Source organism: Sphaeramia orbicularis, chromosome 5, assembly GCF_902148855.1.
Source record: "Sphaeramia orbicularis chromosome 5, fSphaOr1.1, whole genome shotgun sequence".
NCBI lineage: Eukaryota > Metazoa > Chordata > Actinopteri > Kurtiformes > Apogonidae > Sphaeramia > Sphaeramia orbicularis.
In genome coordinates this window covers 18,845,308-18,863,276 of record NC_043961.1, presented here as the reverse complement: position 1 = coordinate 18,863,276, position 17,969 = coordinate 18,845,308, and the positions used below count along the sequence as shown (strand labels likewise).

The 17,969-nt window shown below is 38.2% G+C and overlaps 1 long non-coding RNA gene across 1 annotated transcript in view; it reads right to left on the bottom strand.

The window, feature by feature from the left end:
- Positions 1-15,894, bottom strand: part of LOC115419047 (uncharacterized) — a 152,057-nt gene extending 136,163 nt beyond the window's left edge. The window contains exon 1 of the long non-coding RNA XR_003935389.1: positions 15,825-15,894. This is a non-coding gene — a long non-coding RNA (uncharacterized LOC115419047). The remainder of the gene's footprint in view (positions 1-15,824) is intronic.
- Positions 15,895-17,969: the final 2,075 nt, after the last annotated feature.

Below are 17,969 nucleotides of genomic sequence, written 5' to 3'. Positions count from 1 at the left end.
GGGCTTTACAGACGCAATTCATCCGTTCATAAGGACGTCCATCAGCCCGATGGATGGACAGCATCCGCAATTACCCCAGACAGACACCATCCATAATGACCCCAGATGGACACTGTCCACAATGAACCCAGGATGGACAGCGTCCTCACTGACAGCAAAGACAGATGCAGAAAAGCTGCTTAAGGGTCTAAATCCACGTCAAACCTGGACCGGGTTCAGAGGGATTTTATGGAAATCCATGTCAAATCTGCTCATAACATATGGTTCCATTTGAGTCCAGGGTTAAATCTAAATAGGTTTAATTTTTAATATTTGTGTTGTGTATTTTTGTGTATTTTGTGTTGTTTGTGTTGTTCTTCATGATGGGACCAGTGCCTGTGTCTGTTTCATCACTGTGAATCTAAATCAGACATCATTTGTTCAGTTAATCTGTGTAAATAAAACACATTCCAGGGTTTTTGTTCAGAATTATAAACATTAAACCATGTACGAAGTCAATGTCGATGTCGCCCTGGACACGAGTCAAAAAGAACCGAACACAAAAAACAATGAAGATGGGATGGGTTCAGTCGTCAAAACAGATTCAACACAAGGATCCGATTCACAAAAACAGATTCAACTCACAGATGCTGGAGTGGGCCTGGAGCTGTGTAGTTGTTATATGTTTGTCATGTAGTCGATGTGTATTTGTTGAGTAGTTGTTGTGTGTTAGTTGTGTGTTTATTGTGTGTTCGTTGTGTAGATTTAAACCATCCACTCAGATGTACGGTCATGTTTCGTATTAACCTGGACGCCATCATTGTGTCACTGCGCTGCATAACGGTACGAATACAGACCCAGGAAATTGAATATTAATATTCACAGACACTAATTATGATCATGTACGTATGTTTATGTAAATGAATTAACTTTAGTCTGTGAGAGAGTGAACAGCCAATTAATGACAATAATGTAGGCTTGGATTTGGATCCTTAAGTGAAAAGACAAATCCAAACATATACAGGTTTGTAGAAAACCATCAACTTTGACCTTTGACCCCGTATCTGCACATGTTTGGGGTCAATTACAGACAGTTATATGTGTATTTTACAAAATATTACCTCATGTTGAAAAAAGACAATTTGACCTTTGACCTACAATGACAAATAGTTTATGTGTGGTCACTGTCATCAAGAACCAAGAGGAACCAAGAAGATCCCACAGAACCAACAGGGACCAATAGGAACTTACAGAACCCACAGGGACCAATAGAACCAACAGAAAACAACAGGAACCAAGAGGAACCAACAGAACCCACAGGAAGCAACAGAATCCACAGACCTAACATGATCCAACAGAACCAACAGAAACCCACAGGGACCAACAGGAACCAACAGAACCCACAGGAAGCAACAGAATCCACAGACCTAACATGATCCAACAGAACCAACAGAAACCCACAGGGACCAACAGGAACCAACAGAACCCACAGGAAGCAACAGAACCCACAGACCTAACATGATCCAACAGAACCAACAGAAACCCACAGGGACCAACAGGAACCAACAGAACCCACAGGAAGCAACAGAACCCACAGACCTAACATGATCCAACAGAACCAACAGGACTGAGAGTGTCTGTAAACTCTGATGGTCCTGTTTACTTATAAAACTATCTCTGTTGGTGAATAAACCCAGAGTCCTCATGATCTTCATACCTTTTTATTCTTTTCTTTTCTGTCCATCTGTACATCCATTCATTTCATCCGTGGTTTAACGTCTGTGTAAATGTGCCGCAAGGTTATAATAGTTTTGGATTTTTAATTATAGTTTAGTTTTAATTAGTTTTGACTTTTTTTTCTCTTATTCAGTTAGTTTTAATTAGTTTTTAGAGCAGGTTTGTTAGTTTTTATTAGTTATCATTTTTTTCTGAATGCTTAGTTTTAGTTTAGTTTAGTTTAGTTTAGTTTTAGTATTAGTTTTAGTTATTTCATATATTTTATCTTCCTCATCATCCTATTCAAAGAAATTAGTGAGGTGCGGATATGGGTTACCCTGGACACTTTATTTGGGGGTCGGGTTAGGGCGGCTCATGGACTGAGCAGAGACACAATGTACTGTACAATGTATAAATTCCCTATAGCAGGTTGAGGGGGGGTGCAATCCATACACAACGTCACTTACGTGAAACAATGCGAAGATGTGCAAAGCATGAGAGGAGATGCACAAAGCAGCCAGCAGTTAAAGCAGATAGAAACATATATAAACCAGCTAACCAGCAGTTAAAGCAGATAGAAACATATATAAACCAGCTAACCAGCAGTTAAAGCAGATAGGAACATATATAAACCAGCTAACCAGCAGTTAAAGCAGATAGAAACATATATAAACCACTTATAAACATATCTAACCCAGTTCCTCAGCAGTAAACCACACCTTAGCAGATCTCTCATCTCTTAATCATCTCCAGTTCCATTATTAGCTAACTTTGCTTCAGTTCAGTTCAGCTAGCTGTAGCTCGTAACATTAAACGTTTTTTAACATTCTAACTGGTTCCATACCTCTGTAATTGGATTAGTTTTCATCCTCCTCTTTTCTCCTCTTCTAAACTGTGCAGTTCAGGGCTTGGAAGGCCTTTTCATGGTGATAAACTCTCCAGTTTTAACCTGGATGCTAGTCCTGTCTGACTCTGTCCTTTAGCTCTGCTCTGTCTCTGTCACTCACGCACACACACGGTACGCCAAAAAAAAAAAAAAAAAACGACCCCACTCATCACTAAAGTAAACCCCAGACAGGACTGTGCTGCTGTGTCCCAGCTTTAGTCTGTATGTTCCAGGTAGAGTGGGGACCAGAAGACCACTGGAAACCACCAGTGACCAGACATGACAGACTGTGAAGTGTCATATGGTGTCACCAGCTCAAACTGCTGGAGCGAAATAAATTAATTACCTCCGCCAAGGAGGTTATGTTTTTGCCAGGGTTTGTTTGTTTGTTTGTCTGTTTGTTTGTTTGTTTGTTTGTCTGTCCGTTAGTGTGCAACATAACTCAAAAAGTTATGGACAGATTTGGATGAAATTTTCAGGGTTTGTTGGAAATGGGATAAGGAAGAAATGATTAAATTTTGGTGGTGATCGGGGGTGGGGGGGCCACTGATCAGCCTTGGCGGAGGTCTGCGCTCTCCAAGTGCTTCTAGTTTCATATCAATCCGACATTGACAAAGACAAAAACGAAGGGAATTGTATCCATAATTTCTATACGTTTTAGTTACTTTTGTAAGCTCACGATACAGTTTCAGTTAGTTATTGTTTTTTTCTTTTAATTAGAGTTTTTATTCATTTCAGTTAACGAAAATGTTTTTTCAATTTTAGTTTTCGTCATTTCATTCGTTTTCGTTAACGATAATAACCTTGATGTGCCGTCGTCTGTCCGGTTCTTTATAACTACATAATCACCTCCATATATTTAAGTAAAATTACAGTAGTCGATCCTTGAACCTGTTGAAGTGGATTCAGCAGGATGTGATGGGAGTGGGTCCTCAATCTGGACCCAGATGCTGAGGTTCAGCAAATATTCATGGGATTTCTTCAAATGGGATAAAAATACTTGAAATTCTGCTGTTAGTGGGAAAAGCTTTAAGTGCAGCTGCAGAAATGTGACTCCGGTTCAAGGAGAGCAATTTTCCTTTTAACTGAAGAAAGGGTGATTTCAGTAAGTACACTTTAACACCTTTAAGATGGATCCTTATTTTACATAACAATTCACAGGATTTCAAGCCCTTTTCTCTTTCTTGAAGCTTTGAAAAAGTCTGTTTGTAATGACAAGCAGCTGGTAAAAGCCCGTCTGCACAGATCCATTTGACATAATGGCACTGAATGAACAGACACATTACCTGGAGGCAGTCGTCAAGGTTTTTCTGGACTGAGTGAAAGGAGAACAATCCCCAACAGTAGATGGAAAACTTTTCCATTTCATTAAAACTATAAATGAACAATTGGACCAGATAATACAGTCGTTCCTAAGAGTGTTTCTATAACAGACGAATGGCCTGCATGTGTTCAGACCCAGGCCTCATCTGTGTGGTAGTATGGATGCAGGTTTCCAACTAAACCAACATGAACCAGTTCAACTCCTCCAGGAACAGAAGATGATGGAAACTCCACCATTATTCAGTTTGGTTCTTCCAGTCCAAATCACACACCACTATTTTCATCATTATGGTTTTTCCTCTTGTTCTGCTCCTGCGTTTATAAGTGGACCAGGAGTATTGAAGTGGATCCATCAGGACCATATGGTTGGGTTTGGGTTTGATGAGGTTCAGAAGGTTCATCCATCACAAAACTATGAACGAAAACAACAGGATCAGCAACAACAACCAGTGAGAAACCAACAGCCTTAAGTAAACATCAACCTATGGAGCTGCATTGATTATCCACTACTGCTCACTCTATCTATCTATCTATCTATCTATCTATCTATCTATCTATCTATCTATCTATCTATCTATCTATCTATCTATCTATCTATCTATCTATCTATCTATCTATCTCTATCTATCTATCTATCTATCTATCTATCTATCTATCTATCTATCATGTCTCTCTCACCTTGTTAAATAATATGACATAAAAAAAAACTGGGAAAAATTTAATAAATGTTATAAACTATAATAGAATATGAAGTGCATATGAATCCACTTCCAGTACCAGTGGTAGTATAATCCTATCATATATATGTCATATGTTTTCTGATTTCTTACTTGATGAAACCTTCAGCTCCTAAAATGTCCACTGGTTACGTGGATGTATAGAATGTGTATGTCGATAGAAGCCTCATGTGGCGTTACCACGGTAACAGATGGAATGGTGAGTGTATGAGGATGAACTCTGTAGTTGCATCTCCATCCTCTTATCCTTTAGATGGACCACTGAGCCCTCTGAATGGTTCTATTTTAAAAACACCCGATTTCCACTGAAGAATATGATACATATTATGAAAAATACAGATAAATAACAGTGAAGGCTCAGTGTAGACAAAGTTGCTGCAAAAGTACTTGTTTAGGAGCTGGTTGATAAATGGTGTATTTCTATATATTTATTGGAGGTTAAGCCCTTCCTTTTGGCTCCAGTTTTAGTTTCTAACCTTGAGGAAATCATGTGACCTGGGTTCATGTGATTGTATTGGTCAGTGTCATAAATGAACCCACCCATGGTCAATATGTCCACTTCAACAGTGGTTCAGTTCATTGTCTGTTCTTCTATTTCTCATATTTAATGTTCAGGTTGTTTGTTCAGCTGCATTGAATACATATTGTTGTGCTTCTGAGATTGAAGGCACAGTTGGCCTTTTGAGAGTTGAAGAGCACACAAAGTGTTTTTATTTAAACAAATGGGCCTGGTCAAGGGAAGGTTAACATTCATTCATTCATTCATTCATCTTCTGAACCCGCTTTATCCTTACTAGGGTTGTGGGGGGTGCTGGAGCCTATCCCAGCTACCTATGTGCGAAGGTGAGGTACACCCTGGACGAGGGGGGCTGACATATAGAGACAAACAACCAATCACTCACATTTACACCTATAGGTGATTTAGATTAACCAATTAACCAATCAGATCCAAAAATAAATGTAAAACCACCTTTGAAGACCTATATTTTGGAAGTACATAACTTCTAGTATTCAGCACGTTTTATTTTTTAGAATTTTTTTTTAAATACTTAGATGGCATTATATTCAGCATAAATGTATGTTTACATTCTTTCTCTGTCAAAACATAACTGTGATCCTCTTCTATTGGACCTATATTATACTTATGAGACGTTGGAAGGTCAATTTATTAGTATATGTTAAAAGTATTACATGTGTTTATTAAGGTATTTGATTTGTAGATATTAATGTATATACTAATAAATATTCTGAATAAACCATTGAAACTTGTAATTCTTCTCCTTTGTCCATTCGTTACCCAAACACTTAGCAAAACTCCTACTATTTTACATCCTTATATATTGAAAAAATAGAAACTGTTTACTGTTTTGCCAAATAGACACCCTAGAGGACCAACAGTAAAGATTTGACAGTTTCTTGAAAATTGGAACCGCACTTTAAGGCAGGTTTTATAAAGAGGTCAAAAACAGATGTTCATTTTCTGTCCATCCGTCACCGAGGGGTTTTTACTATTTTTAAGCCAGAAAATTAGGTTAAAACATTTTTTCAATCACACGTCTAAAAGTGCTCATTATTCCCTGCAAAATGAGGTGTCATTCATCTATCTACCATAAATAGTTGTGAAAGGGCAAACAAATATGTAGTCAGGCTGTCCATCCAGTACCGCTGGGCCAGGCTCAAATGCGAAGCTTAGAACAGCAGTAGATGAACAACAGATGAACAACAAATGAACAGATGAACAGGTAGGCATTGTCCGGCCTACTGCTACAGATTACATGACTGTCACCACAGCCAAAATCAGTTCAGTTGAACCAGGTTGTGAGACCACATGAGGAGGTCAACAAACCCAAACAGGACAAATCATCAGCCCCTTTTACACAGCACTTCTGTTCCGGGAATATTTCACCTCTGTTCCGGAACGATGTCTGTGTAACCAAAATGGTGGGATCATTTGGTCCCACCTCTGTCACAGCTCTGTAACTCTGGAGGTAGTAACAGAGCCCTGATAAAGGTGGAATCATGATTCCTGAACAATATATATAAAAGGAACACATCTTGTTCTGCAACCAAGGTGGGACATTTTGATGACAAATGCATGGCATATGCTAGGGATGTAACAATTACAGATTTTGGTGCTATGATTATTGTCATGGGGATTTAAAAAAGAGCATGCGCCGTGTACGGTAAACTAACGTATCAGCGCAACCAGAAAGATGTCGAACTGGGGAGACGCCGAGATCCGCAAGCTATTGACACTTCGGGCAGAGAACGCTATCCATGCTAACATTTGTGGAACAGTGAAAGACGGGTCAACTCTGCTTGGGGTATTTCCTGAGATTGAAGTTAGACGTCACACTATACGCTAGGCTGCGTCACCGCCCCTTTGATTCCTGAATGCAGGTCCACTGTGTAAAAGTCCAGCCTGTCTCACCTCTTTTACTCCTTTGGCTTGGCTGTGGAAATCAGTCAATGGTGGCAAAAAGGTGGGGTCACCATCTCACCTTTTTTCCAGGATCTCTTTGCAAAAGTGACTTTCCACTTCATGGAACCAAAGCATTCAAAGCCAAAGTAAAAACACATACCTTCCATCACCTTCACTAAGTCAGCACTGGGTTTATGAACCACTTTAACTTCACTATGTTATTGTGTCAATAAGCTGGTATTCATCCTGCAACTCCACCTCTTTTAATCCAAATATGGTCGCTTGTGCTGCTGAAGCCTCTATAAACCTGTTGAAGTGACCTGAGGTTTCAGGTCATGTGACCACCTGAAGAACCAGGTCCAACAGTCCAAACATCACAGGACAAAAGCAGCTTCGACCCAATAACAGATAAAACGCTTCTATACGACGCAGTAAATGTAAAGGAGATAAAACCACAGTAGAAGCACCGTAAAAGCCAACAGCCATAACTGATTATAGGAAAACCATAAGACTCTACAGCTCCTGAAATGACAGTGAACGCAGTGCTGAGGTTTGATTCAGTTTCATGGGACTATTCCTGAACAGAACTAATATGTGAAATGAACCAGCGGTAGATAAAACAGATTTATCCAGAGAGTGTGTGTGTTTGGTTTCTATAAAAGTGTCTGTTCTACAGGTTAACGACACCAAGCAGAACCTGAACAGTGATAACTCTCCTGTTGCTTTCACTGCTCGGAAACACAAATCATATATGTGTAAGTACTGATTCAGAGCAACGACAGTTAAAATGAGGAAATTAACCTGTTTATAAACACTCAGACTGTGTAAATGTACAGTATCATGTGTCCTCAGGACCAGGATGCATAAATGTATGTCCAAATATACAGAAAGTCCACATTTAACCAAAGGTCAGAGGTCAACCACAGTCAAATAGAACCTACGACACGCCGAAAATACAACACACACACACACACACAACAAATGAGTAAGATGAAAACATAACCATTTTTATTTTTATAGACTGAAATGTAGAAACTTCAAAGTGAACGGTTGGATATGATTGGTCTGTATACTTACCTGTCGGAACATTTACAACATTGACATTGTCTGTTTTAAACCCCTGTTTTTATCTAAACTTCACCAGAAAAGCCATTGAATTTACTTTGTTTTCTATATATTTCTGTCCTTTAGAATCAGAACACATGCTTTAATATTCAGACTATCCAGTAAAACCTCATTAATTTCATTCAACGTTCTCATTATCGCTGCTTCAACAATGATGTTATAAATGAAGTCATAATGTCATCGTATCTCATCTGACTCATTTCTTCAGTCATCGCTAAAGTCGATTCAGTGGTTAAATACATTATGTACAAAAATAAACACAACAGAGAATAAAGAAAGAAACCAGGAGCAGAGGAACATCTACAGAACATACAGTACTGTGCAAAAGTTTTAGGTGACCTTTAGATTAGTTGTTACCTCTGCCAAGGATGGGGGGGGGCGTATGTTTTGATTGGGGTTTGTCTGTCTGTCTGTTAGCAAGATAACTCAAAAAGTTATGGATGGATTTTAATGAAATTTTCAGGAAATGTTGATACTGGCACAAGAAACAAAAAATGATTACAGTTTGGTGGTGATCGGGGGGGGACACTGATCTGTCTTGGCGGAGGTCTGCGCTCTCCAAGTGCTTTTCTAGTTTATGGATCAAATGTGTGGGAATGGTAGCCATTTGAAATGGCCCAATTAATTTTGGATGGACAAAGTCTGCCGGTTTTTTGCAACTTTAACAAAATCTATGTATCGGAATGTTAATCCAAGTAATAGCACATCTTTCAAGACCAGGGTGCACATTTTTGCAGTTATATGTTTGGGTCTATTTCCAACGCTCTGGGCCACTTTTTTTTCTTTTTTTTTTTTAAGTTTTGTGATAACAATAAATCAGAATAATAATAATAAATATGACGAACAGCAGTTCCTTGCATGCACATGGTTATTATTGTTATTATTATTATTATTTTATATTGTTTGTCTTTATGCTGCACATTTTTTCTTGCATTTTGTTCTGTTGCTGCCGTGACCAGTAACTTTACCCGTAATGGGATTGAAAAAGTCTCCAATCTATTTTAATCTAAATATACTGTATATGTGCACATGTCTACTAACAGTGAATTTCTTGAACAGGACAAATGTCCCTCCAGGATTCGAAGTAGTTTTGTCACAAAGGGATCAAATTAGTGCACGGTTGTATTTTCTGGTGTTAATGATCGTACAGTGAACAAAATAATTCCAGTAGATTAACCCATGGAACCCTTGGAACCCCATGGAACCCTTTCAAACCTTTGAACCCTCTGAACCCATCAAACCCATCCTGATGTTATACTCCAGATGTTGTAACGTCAGTGTCATCAAACCATGACTTTACTGTGAAACGACAAAATAATCACCACAATCATCAACATGTTTCATTTCCAAATCCTTGGTCTCCAGTGAACTCATTACAACACACCCCAGACAGAACGTCCTCCATCCCACCCCTGGACAACTACTAATGCATGATGGGAGATTCAGTGCCACCAGCCCAGTTATGACAGCAACAGGAAGAGCTGAGAACATCAAATGTTTATTCTGTCTCTGATGAACATTCACACAAAAAGAACAAAAGGAGAAAAAAAATCAACGTCCAGAGTTGATTTTATTGTAACAGACAATAGATGCAGATGGAGATGTGAGAGAACGCAGGAAGTAGAACATAACCAGATGGCTTTAATGAACCAACGCTGCCAGCTGGACACCACCAATGTCACTAGAAGGAACCTAAATCCACGAAACCCAGTGAATCAGACACTGAGTCACCGTACATTTACACTATTGTGGACATTTGCGTGTTTCTATCTACGTTTGTTCTTCACGTCAACTGTGTTTTAGTTCGAAAAAAAAGAAAAAAGAAAAAAGAAGAGAAAAGAAGAAACAAATAAAAGTAAACGTTCAATAACATCACATGACCTCAGCCTCATGTTTCACTGCTCTTACACCAGGTGAGCTGTCAATCACATCTGTCAATCAAAGCCTTCGTTAGACTGAAGCCAGATCACGTACTAATTTACCAGAGGATTCACGATGTTACAGATACAGAACATGTTCAACATCGAAAATCATCATTAATTCAGGATTTGGAGAATTTCCCTCCTGAGTCAGATTCAAGTTCAACAAGCCAATCGGACACCAGAGTCTGCTCTGCTTTTTGATTGACAGACATCGCTCGCAGCAACGAAACCTCAAAAACTATGTACCCACGTATCCAATATCTGTATAAACACATATTTTTCTGTGTTTTTGTCTTTTTCATCCACATTAAACTCTGGTTTAAGTCACTGAAAAGCATTAAATCTAAAACCGCCGAACATGTAGATTTACTTCAACTCTGTTTTTGTTCCCAGTTTCAGGATCCGAACATGACAGTATGAGACAAACGACACATCGTATCACGTGACTGTTGTTTATTCTACCTCCAACCACATAAGGGCACTGTGCTGCATATTTATGCATGTTCATAGCGATGAAAACTTTTCAGATGTACAGTGTTGTCAGAATCAGAATACTTTATTAATCCCAGGCGAAATGATTGATTATTATTGAAAATGAAGGAGGTGAATATGTATATAAACACCAGACACGTGGAAGACTGATTTAGATTTCAATGAGCCAATCAGATGCCAGCATCTGCCCTGCTTTAGTTGACTGACAGACAAAAACCTCAGATTATAAAGACAACATTATAAAAAATAATCTGTAATAAAGGACATTCTGAAATAAAATACAGTGAAAGGACCTGAAATGAGTCATTAATAATTAATCATTTTAGAATTCTTTCATGGTCATGTTATGCTTTTATTGGTTCTATTAACAGTTTTCCTCCTATACCAATAAAAAATGCATAAACTACTCGTGTTTATAGCTGAGACGTGATCAGGATTTAACAAATGAACACAAACATGAAACTGTCATAAAACTCCAGATAAAAGAGACTGAACTGACCTTTGACCTCATACTCAAGTTGATTTTCGGTTGGACATCTGTGCAAAACTTTACCAATATTTCCTAAATTTAAAAAAAACAGAAGCGCGTAATGTCGGTTTTTCCATTAAATCACAAATGTGATGATTTGTTTATTTATTATCTCGAGATGACACAAGAAGTCATGGCGACCAATGTAAATATGTTGATTTACAGATATATTCATTATTATAATGTATTACCCCTCTATCTCATACTAAATTTAAAAAAATTACCACCTTGACCATGTTTCTTTTAAAACTGTTCTTCACTTGTTGTAACATCTGTCAGCATCTGCTTTTTTTCTTCACGTGACTCTAGTTGTGGAAAAAGGTCTTTTCATTGCAGTTTTGCATGTTATACCATTTGTGCTACACCCCAAAAAAACACCTCTTGCCAGCACAAAAACTTTCAATCGAAAAACAAGACTTTTGGCGAAATTGTCATTTTTCCATTTGGTAAATTTTTATGCGCAAGTTATATTCGCGCAATTTGAGGGTCAATGGAAAAGCGACTACTGAAAACACCTAGAACATCCTGAAGATCAATGATCCTTGTATTTTAATTTGGTATAAACAGACTCTACTAACCATTATTGCACCTATTTTAATGTATCTTATGAACCAATCACAGCTCATCCTTGAGTGGGGGGCGGAGCCTCTGTCAACTGACCTGTTCTAAATGCTGAACCACTGTATGAATGAGTGGATCAGGGAGTGATTCCAGACTCCAGCCATGATTTATTGAGTAATGAGCGCTGTGTTGGAGTCCCTGATGGTCCGACTTTACAGTTACTGTCACCGTTATGTGTCCAAAACATTAAAAATTAAACCCAGAACAAACTCAGCTGCTCCGATGGCAGAGATTCAGGGGCGTAAACACCAAATCCACCGAGGTATGTCCATCAAATATTCACCAGCTCCCACCTTAATGTTTCTTTAATTCACATCACGCTGGGTTTTTATTGTGGAAGTGGATTTAACCAAGACTGTTCCTCCTATTAAAAATGTAGTCAAGGGTATGTGAGTTCATGGGGGGGCGGTCTGATGTCAACTTTAACAGACAGAAACAGAGAAGAGACGATGGTAGAATGTATAAATTAGGGCTGCATGATATAGGAAAAAGCTGACATTGTGATTTTTTTAACCCTGCAGTACATATTGCGATATGAAAAAATGCTCAAGAGGATATAATATATGTGTGGTGCTGACGTAAATGGTCAAACAAATTAGCTGTGTTACCTCATGCTGTGGCAACAATTGCAAGGCATTGTTGACAAAGAACACATGTTTCACTATCATCCGTCTTGTAGCTGAAATAATTCCAGATAACTGATGTTGCTTTTCTTTTTGGCACCAAGTCTTAATTTTCGGGGATTTTCTTTTGTTTGTTGCTCATTTTTTAATGTTGTTACCAGCGACTCACTCCATGTGTATGGGCGTGGTCTGCTTTGGCAAACTGATTAAGAACGATTGTGATTGGTGGATCGCTGCATCCAGTGTGTGTCAGGTACCCATGAAATTAGATGAGTTCATTTGCCTCTTGCATTGTGGAATCTGCAGTGTGACTATTGCACACATGTGATGATGATGCTCAAACGTTATATTGTGCAGCTCTAGTGTAAATATTCAGAGAGTCAACCTGTGGATCTGAAAACTCAATCACACAACGCTGCTTTTACTCAGACACTCAAGTGATTTTCACACTTATTTATGTAGATTTCTTTTAATTATCACATTGATAACACATAGTCAAGTACATATTGTACAAATTACTGTTCTGTTTTAATATGTATATTTGGAATAGGCTATATATATATGCATATATTTAGAGCTAAACATATAGGAATATATTTTTTGTTGTACTGATCATTTCTTTCCAGCTACTTTTTTATACCTGAATGGAGCACCTGCAACACAACAAAATCCCCCAGGATTAATAAAGGCTCCGACTCTGACTCCGGTTCCCTCTGTTTTAAGTTTGGATTGTCATCAGTTCACCTTCATCCTGCAGGTGAACGTCTGCAGGTTCGTCGGTCGGAGAGTCAGTTCTGTCTGTTTGATGAACACTGACTCCTCACATCAGACATTAATGACAACATTATCATCCTTTCATCTGAAGATGGTTCATAAACTGTTTCCAGTTCCTAAACTAAATCTAATACTGATACTGTTTTGTTGATCTGATGCTGATGTGCTAATCCTTCAGATAAGTTTTATTTTTTACTACTTTTCTCCTAAAGCTGAGCTCAGACCAAAGATTCCTGATGAGATGAAACTGTTGTAAAGGATTCAGAGTGAAGTCAAACCCACCGAGACTCAGTGTGTTGAATCTCCAGAGGACGCTTTCAGAACATAGTGTTTTATAGAGTGTTTGTCTGTATTTATGGAGCTGTATTATTGTCTCAGTTTCCTCCAGAAATCCTGTCTTAATAAATAATAGAAGCGAAACCAACTCCCTCAGATTTCACTTCACTGTTTCAGAAAAACACCAGAAGTTCAGCTGAGGTGAATAATTCACAAATCAGATTTAACATCTTATTATGATTAGATTCACCAGAAACATTAGGATTTCAACAAAAACTGCTCAACACCAGGGGATGTAAAAAAAATAAATAAATTAATTAATTAAAAATAAATAAATAAACAGATGAAAATTAGCTCTGGGACTCGATATACTTCTAATTACTGCTGCTAATGGGCTAATGCTAACACTAGCTACTGAGTGCATTATGGGTAAAATGCACAGACTGAATTTCCCCACAGGTACAATAACCTGCATTTAAAGGGTTAGAAATACTGGATGGCTACGATACAGACCATTTCATTTAAATGAGAGAATAATACATATGTTTTTATATCGTATAGTTTTGGTTCGTATTTTACCATTTTTGTCCTTAATGACATCAAGCGTGTTTTTGTTGAATGAATCACAAGGATTAAAGAATAAATAAATTGGTTTCATGTGATTGCATTGATGTGTCGCTGCTGACAGACGTGTATCACGTACTGATGCAGAGTTTCAGCATCTGATGTAATATTTAAGTCAAGTTAAAGGTTTAGTCAAACACCATGAACATGTCTTTAATGGTTTTGGACATTTTGACCCTGTAGATGGGCTGGTGGTGGCGTTGATGGAGCCCTGGTTCTACTCCTCCAACCCCCCCCCCCCCCCCCCCCCCCCGCCTCCTTCACACACACACACACACACACACACACATACACGCACCCTGACTCCTTTTCCAGGCAGAGCGTCCCGGGGGTGACAGAGGCGTCGGGTGGCTGATAGCGACAGTAATTAAAAGGGTTGATTAGAGTGACGGAAGGAGGACACCCAGGGAGAAAACAAGCATCTCTGTGAAGACGATGACGGAGGAAGAAGAAGATGAAGAAGAAGAGCCACAAAGACAACAGCCTCCGCCTGAACACACATCACATCAGATCCACCTTAACACACCCAGACTTTTCTGGTCCTTTTCAGTCACTTCAGTCGAAGCCCAATCTCAAGGGAGGATCCGTCACACGAGTCCCAGAAAAACTGTACAGCACCGAGTCTATGTGTTCTCAGAGCTTTTTAAGGTAAAACCACCATCTCTGCCTTTGGAACGACTTATTTCTGTCACACTACAGAGAAAAGGATCCGTCTACGCAACTACTGTTCCCATTATTAAGACTTAAATGGATATTAAAAAAAAAAAAAAAATCACAGTCAACGTCAACAGACATGAAAGAAATATGAAGAAAGTTTCATGTCAAATGCAGAAATGAAAGAAGTGCACAGGAACCAAAATAAAAGAACCAGACCAACAGGAACCATAGATAGATAGATAGATAGATAGATAGATAGATAGATAGATAGATAGATAGATAGATAGATAGATAGATAGATAGATAGATAGATAGATAGATAGATAGATAGATAGATAGATAGATAGATAGATAGATAGATAGATAGATAGATAGATAGATAGATAGATAGATAGATAGATAGATAGATAGATAGATAGAATATTTACAGCTAAAATATAACTATCAATGAACAGAAAAATACAGATAAAATCAGTGTATAAAACAGCGAAACTTGATAAAAACACATAAAAAACAGTAGTAAAACACTCCAAAACAGCCCTATCACTATTATATACAATTATTTACCAGAATTCACCAGTAGTTTCACTAAAATGTTGATAACAGTAATACAAATCTTCTGTGTCTCTCTCACCAACTGCACTCTGCTACTCTTAAGTTCCGCCCACTTTCGCCCCTCCCCCTCAGCCAATGCAGGCCTCTACCCTAATGTGTTATAGACCAATAGAAAGAACCCAGTCTCAGATAAAAGATGACATTTGGATTTTGTAAATAGCGGTTCAGTAGTAATTTGAATGACGGTGGATGAAAAAACATGGCACCAGAGACACAATCGTCCTTAAGACATTAAACACAGAGGTAACGGAACCGTTACTACAGCGTCTTTACTCATCATGACAGTTCTTTGAAACTGGACTGAAGTTGAATCCATCTGTGTCTGAAACAGGAACCAGATGTTCACTCACTGTTCTATGATCAGGGACAAACAGCTCCTGTTCTTGAACGTTATACATATTATTCCAACAGTTTCACTGCAGTCGAAGGTTCCATGTGATCAGGGGGGCGTGGCCATCTGCTGGTCTGTGGATCAGAGGTTAAAGGTCATCACAGAGGTCAACTCCATTCACACAGATCAGACTCTGGTCGACTTTCAGACCATAAAACCAGGACCTGGTCTCACCTCAACACTCCAGTCCTGTTGTTTTAGTCAGAAAATCACTGGTTTGTCCAAAATATGTCAAAAACCTCCAAAAAGTCACAATATTAGGTGACATGAAATAATAGTACGAAACCCATAGTATGTGAAATGCATTCTGGGTAGTATTCTGTATTACAGCTTGCACGCTCTGGACAAGTCACCAACATGAAGATCCCATAATGCAATGCAGTCATAGCAACAACAGACCATGATAGATGAGCAGAGTCCAGTGGGCGGTACCAATATTAAACAGATACCATTACAGAGGAGACAGACCGGTTACCATGGTAACCGCCTCCAGTTGTGACGTATATCCATACCCTAGAAGACGCATGCTCTACTGTTGATCTAAATGAAAGTGAATATTATGAATAAAACACCGGATGGGAATGGGGTCAGCTAAGGAGGTATTAGATAATCAATATTATTAATATTTAAATTATTATATGTGATATTCATCTGGTCACGAATCTGTTTGTTCTTGAGTCTAAATGGACATTTGTACCAGACTTTAAGACATAGTGTTTAGATTATTGTGTTTCTTGGACCAAAGTTGAACCTCTAACCCTTAAGATGCTACTTTTGTGTCAATTCCCAAATGAGTTTTTCTCTACTTTTAACCTTTCTTAAGTTATTCATAAACCATTACTCTTAAATTATGATCTTTATTTTGTATTCTTAAGTGAAAATCAAGTATTTTCCTATATTTAATTTATTAATCATGTAAATGTTCCTAAAAGCTCGAGTTAAAGTTGAGGGTTATTATGTCTAAAACAGAGGAAACTGAAGAAAAACTGTCTTTTTCAGTCCAATCTCTCCTTAACTGAACATAAACCCCTTGTGTCCATCCACTGGCATTGATCCAACTCTATGGGTTTTACTGGTGAATCAATGTTGTAGAAGTGATGGTGATGGTATTTCCACGGTAACTACGGAGCCTCTGACCGTCCAAATGGGTCATATCTGATGACCATGAAAAGATTACAAACTGCATTTTACACCAATAATTGACACTGATTGATAGGATTAGTGGATCAACCAGGACTGAACTTTTTATATCAGTAGATGGTTTTGGTTGCCACTGGATGTTTGGGTCTTTATGGGTTAATATTCCAGCTTGCACAGTCTACGGTGAGTCATTTTCCATTAACCCATAAAGACCCAAACAGCCACCAGTGTCACAAACCATCTACAGGCATAAACCGTTTAATCCCTGTTGATCCACTAATCCTATCAATCCATGTCAATAATTGGTGTAAAATACAGTTTGTCATCTTTTCATGGTCTTCAGATATGACCCATTTGGACGTTCACTGGCTCCGTAGTTACCATGGAAACACTGTCATCTTCTACAACATTGATTACTCAGTAAAACCCACGGAGTTGGATCAATGACAGTGGATGGAGACACTGGGTTTATGTTCAGTTAATGACAGATTGGACTGAAAAAGACACTTTTTCTTCAGTTTTCTCTGTTTTTGATTTAATAACCTTTGACTTTTCTCTGAACTTTAATTAACATCTACATCATCAGAGCATTAAATACAGGAAAATAGAGGAATCACACCAAAAAACAAGCAAAATACAGAGGAAAATATTATCTTAAAAATTGCCGATGAATCACATAAGAAAGGTAGAAACAGAGAAAAAGTCATTTGGGAACTGCCACAAAAGTAGCACTGGGCCTTTATGGGTTAATTCACAGGTGTCAAACATGTGGCCCGGGGGCCAAATCTGGCCCGCCAAAGGGTCCAATCTGGCCCCTTGGATGAATTTGTGAAATGCAAAAATTTCACGGATAATATTAACAATCAAGGATGTTAAAAGCATTTTAGGTCAGTTCAATCTAAAGTGGATCAGACCAGTAAAATACTACCATAATAACCTATAAATAATGAAAACTGTACATTTTTCTCTTGTTTTAGTGTAAAAAAAAAAAGTAAAATTAAACAAATGTTTACATTTACAGACTAGCCTTTTATTAAAAAAAAAAGTGAATAACCTGAAATCTCTTAAGAGAAGTATGTGGAATTTTAATTATATTCTGTCTGTTATGTAATATTTT